Below are 5,362 nucleotides of genomic sequence, written 5' to 3'. Positions count from 1 at the left end.
TCTCAGAAAGCAAGGCATAGAAGGAGTGCTCCTCAAATTGATTAAAAATATGGTTTATTATGTATTAAAAAGAAAGTAAACAATGGTAAAAGACTGAATACTTTCTCTCTAAGTTTGGTAGTAATACAAAAATACCTGCCCTCATCACTTACATTCAGCATTGTGTTGGAAGGCCTAATAATTGCATTAAAGCAATAAAGCTAAAAAAAAAAAAAAAAAAAAAAAAAATTGAAAAAAAAAAAAAAAAATTGAAAATCAGTGACTTCGTATAATTTTTTCATAAAAATAGAACCACACATTATGTATCCTGTCATGTAAGACTTCTATGATTCAGCATATTGTTCTGAGATTGATTCATGTTGAATTATGTGTCGGTAATATTTGTTCTTCTTTATTGCTGAGGAGTAAACTTAACGACGTGTTTATGCGTTATACTATTAATAGCAAATTAGCTACTTCCAAATTTTTTGCTATCATGAATGAAATCAATGCAAATATTGTTGGACACATCTGTGTGTGTGTGCGCGCGCGCGCGCGTGTGTGTGTGTGTGTGTGTGTGCGTGTGTGTGTATTTCATTTATTTCTTTTATGAGTAGACAAGTTGGATCATAGGTTAAATGTGTGCTTAATTTTACGTGAAACCTTTTTCCAAAATTTGTTGTACCATTTTATAGCAAAAGTGTGAGAAATTTCTACCTGCTCCAAAATCTCACCTTCCTTGAAGTTGTCAGACTTTTTAATTTTAGCCATTCTCATAGACGTTTAAAGTTTTCTTATTGTAGTTTTAGTTTCTTATGCCCTCATGAATAATAATGTGAGCACTTTTTCACATACTTGACCATTTGTTTATCTTTTTAGTGAACGCCAGCAAAATTTTCTACAGAAATCGATGAACTGATTGTACAATACAAATACAAAAGATTTCAAATCTCCAAAGCAAATTGAAAATGTAAATAATATATATGATACTGTAACATAAATAATAATAAATGGCAGAGAAAATTAGAGAATTTGTCTCTGGGTAGGAAAGGGCGGAGAATGAGTAGGGAAGAACACAAGGGAACTTTCAGGGTAGTAATAATATTCTATATCTTAATAAGGATTTGAGGTACACAGGTGCATATATAGTCAAAATTCAGCAAATATACACTTGAGATTTGCACATTTTGCTGTACACAAATTTTACCACCAAAGAAAAATAAACTATTCTATAGGTCATAATATATATGGTGAGGTGTTTGATGGAAAGTATACTGATGTCAGCTATTTACTTTGAAACTGAACCAAAATAAATTGTCCAAGTGCCTTGATGGATCAATACATTTTAAAGCTCAATCAATAAAACATTATTAATAGAATCTATATGGTAGAAATAGGGATGGGTACTGGATTCTTATAGAATTTTTTCATAATACATAATATGGTTTATAAATGTCAAAATTTTCATAACAAAATTTAGAAAAACAAAGAGGACAAAATAGAATAGAATACATTTTAGAAATATTTCAAAGAAAATAAAATAGTAATTTTGGCACTTAAAGCTGCAGCCATCTACATCTCTGACAATTCAACAATGTAGAATAACTCATTGTTCTTTATTGCTGGATAAATAAAGCTGTTATTTATTAAATACTGAATCTTTTCAAGAAAATCTTTTTTATTTTCTTTCTTTTCATTGAAGAAATTGTAAAAATAGATTTTATTTAAAAATGACTTTCAGTGCACTTTGGCATGTATAATGTGATCTGTTGTCCTACAATGTATGTAGTAGAACATTTTCTGAATATCTTTTATATGCCTATGAAATCTGGTGGTATTCTTTTTTTATAACTGATATTGATTGTTTGTGCCTACAATTTTTAAGTCTTATTTGAGTTTTAGCAATATAGTTAACATTTTAAAAGAACCAAAGATTAGCATTTTTTTGTTGCTTATGTGCATTTGCTTTTTGTTTTATCATTTTATACTTTTTATTATTTTCTTTCTTCTCTTTTTTGCAGGATGGGCAGTTACTTTTCTGTGTTTTTCCTGACTTCTTGAGGTGGATGCTTAGATTATTTATTTGGGGCCTTCCTTTCTCTCTTAGAACTGAATTTAGGCTTATGAGTTGTCTTCTAAGCTGTTTCCTATCATAAAAATATGTCATATTTTTATTTTACTTCATTCAAGAGATTCCACCTGATGTCCTCTTTGCCCAGTAGGTTGTTTAAAAGTATATTGCTTGATTTTCAAATCTTCCACAATGTTGGAAGACATACTTTGTTTAATTTTAAAAATTCAAAAATTATTGAGGCTCACATTTTATCGCTTAGATTTTTAAAACCGCGGATATTTAATTCAATAAAGTCAAAAATTAAATACTATTTTAGTCCCTATGCCACACAGCATAAAGATCCTATAATACATTAAAGCTGATCAATTCCTATATATTTACATGATGTTGCTTTCATTATTTTAGTTTTCTTTTCTACCCTACAAACTAGAGATTATTCGTGTTTTATACAGCACTGTTTGTTAAGGTTACATATAAATTAGCCATTTTATTTGGTCATCACTTATTCTTGTGTTTCTGGCTATCATTCTAGGCTTTGTTTTTTTTCTTTCTGAATTTATATTCTTTAAAAATTCTTTAAGACAAGTAAGTGGTAATGAAGCCTCTGTTTTTATTCATCTGAAGTGGTAGTGAAGCCTCTGTTTTTATTCATCTGTACACAGAACACAAGAAACACCAATCATAAATGACAAGATTGATAAATTTGATTTGATTATAATTAGAAATTTTTATCAAAAGTTTATCAAAAGACACAACTGAATAAAAACATGCACAACAGAGTGTGTAAAAAAACATTTGCAATACATGTAACCAACAGTAAACTAATATTCAGAGTGCATTTTAAAAATAGGAAAAAGAAACTCCAAAAGACTCAATAGCACTTTCTAAAACAACAGTGAACACAGGAAAAGTTTCTCCACCTCATTTGATATCTAGAAAATATAACTTAAAATCACAAAGAGATAATACTAAACTCCACAAAAATAGTAAAAATTTAGTGATAATATCAATGGTTGGCAATTATTTGGAATGATTAGAAAATTCCTACAATCTTATCATTTGTGAAATTTTTTGTATGTAGATTTTCCTGTAATATAATGGGTTGCTTTAAAAATGTATGATCACATTTCAACATAACTACTAATAGAAATATAATGTACATATTTATACATACACACATTTAGAGAGGTAATTAGGGTTAGATGAGGTTGTTAAGGTGTGGTTCTGGTCTGAGATTAGTACCCTAAAAGAAGAGACAAATGTGTGTGTGTGTGTGCGTGTGGTGTGTGTGTGTGTGTGTGTGTATACGCATGCATGCACGTGTGTTTTCTGAGCTCTGAGGGAGAGGAATGTAATGACACTAAGAAAATTAATCAGTCAGGTAATATCGGGAGAGAGTAAATTACAGTCCATATTTTCACTCTAAATAAATTAATTCCAAATGGATTAGAGTTAGAAAAATTGGAAAAAAGAAAATATATAAGTTCCTGAAGGAAAAGATAAGCAATTTCTTCTATAACTTGAGATTAGAGAAAATCTTCCTAACTATATTTCAAACTAAGAGGAAGAGTTAATTTTTAAAAATCTACGTTATTTTTATTACCTTTGAAGAAAAAAAAATACCATAAAGCAAAACAAAACAATTAATTGAGGAAAGTTATCTGAGACTTGTGTCACAAACAAAAGTCTAATGATCTCCTAAAAATGAAGAAATAAATAAATAACCTGATATAAATATGGAGACAGATATGGACGGGAAGTTCAGAGACGAAAAAATGAAAATGATTCTTAAACATTTGAAAAGGTGATCAACTTGTACCAGAAAAATACAAATTAAAAGGTATCTGAGTTCCCATTTGTCACCATCAGATTGGTAAAAATTCAAGTTTAATAACAGTTGGGTTAGTCATGGGAAAATAGTTACTGTCATCTATTTCTGATAGGAATATAAAATGGTAGAACTCCTATGGAGAGGATTTGATATTTAGCTTGCATAGTTGGTAATATTTGATTGTGCACTTTCACTTAACAATCCTGACCAAAAGAAAAGGGGGAGGGGAGAGAAATAAAGAAAAAATTGTACACACACACAGAATTATCAATTGTTGTATTATTTGTAATAGCAGAATATTGGAAACAATCCAAATGTCTATCAATAGAAAACTAGTTAAATCTGAATAAACTATAGTACATCATACAATATTATTCCATACCACTGTAGAAGGTAATGAGGACATTCTTTATTCCATAATAAGACATGATCTTCGGGGCATATTATTAAGTGAAAAAAGCAAAAAGCCAAATGTAGCACGGGATATGTAATATGCTACCTTTTTGAAAGAAAATGAGGGAATACAGTTTTCTGTTTATGTATGTTTGTGTGTGTTGGCTTATATTTGCAAAGAAATTTCCTACTAGGACACCCAAAAGTAAAACAATTACCTGTAAGGGCAGAGGGAATAAAGGTGAGTAAATGAAAAGTCTAAATGGAAAGAAGACTTCTCTTAATATACTCAGAAGTATAATTCTATTTTGGAATCATAAAAATGTTGTCATCTTCCAAAAATAATATAAAGAAAAAAGAAAAAAACCCAAAAGCTGAAAACAAATGGAAATAGATAAAATTAACTATCAAATTGATATCATAACTACACAAAGAGAAATATTCTTTTATGTGATTTGGGAACAGTATTTTGACTGAATATCCTTGAAAAAATTGATGCCATATACAAATAAACTGTAAAGAAATCCTAAACTTCACTAGTTTTGGTATACTTTTACATGTAGTAGGATAAAGTTAATAGGTAATTATGCTAATGTTAAGAATGTTGTTAAGAGCAGGGATATTGAGAATATTGGAAACCAAATGTCCATCAGTAAAGAACTCGCTGAATAAAAACAATAATTTATTTATAAATAAATAAATACAATTTATTTAGAATTAGTTACACATACAATATAGATAAATCAAAAACATAATATTAAGTGAATAAAAACTCAAGTCTCTAAAGATGTATGCCATAAAATGCCATTTTTATAAAACTGAAATCAAAACCAAACAATATGTGTAGGCAGGATCTGAGATAACCTTCAGAGATTTTCACCTCTTCGTATTCATGCCCGCTGTAATCCCTTCACCCAAGTGTGGGTGAAATTTACTGACCTGCATCTAGTAAATAGAACGCAGCTGAAGCCATGGGATTTCCATCCTGAGATTAGGTTACATAAAGACTGTGGCTCTGTCTTGAATGTGCCCCCTCATTTTCTCACCTGCTTGCTGTTATGGGTCGAATCATGTTCCCCACAAAA

Source organism: Pteropus medius, unplaced genomic scaffold (assembly GCF_902729225.1).
Source record: "Pteropus medius unplaced genomic scaffold, Ma_sr-lr_union100, whole genome shotgun sequence".
Taxonomy (NCBI): domain Eukaryota; kingdom Metazoa; phylum Chordata; class Mammalia; order Chiroptera; family Pteropodidae; genus Pteropus; species Pteropus medius.
This window is presented reverse-complemented; position numbering follows the sequence as displayed.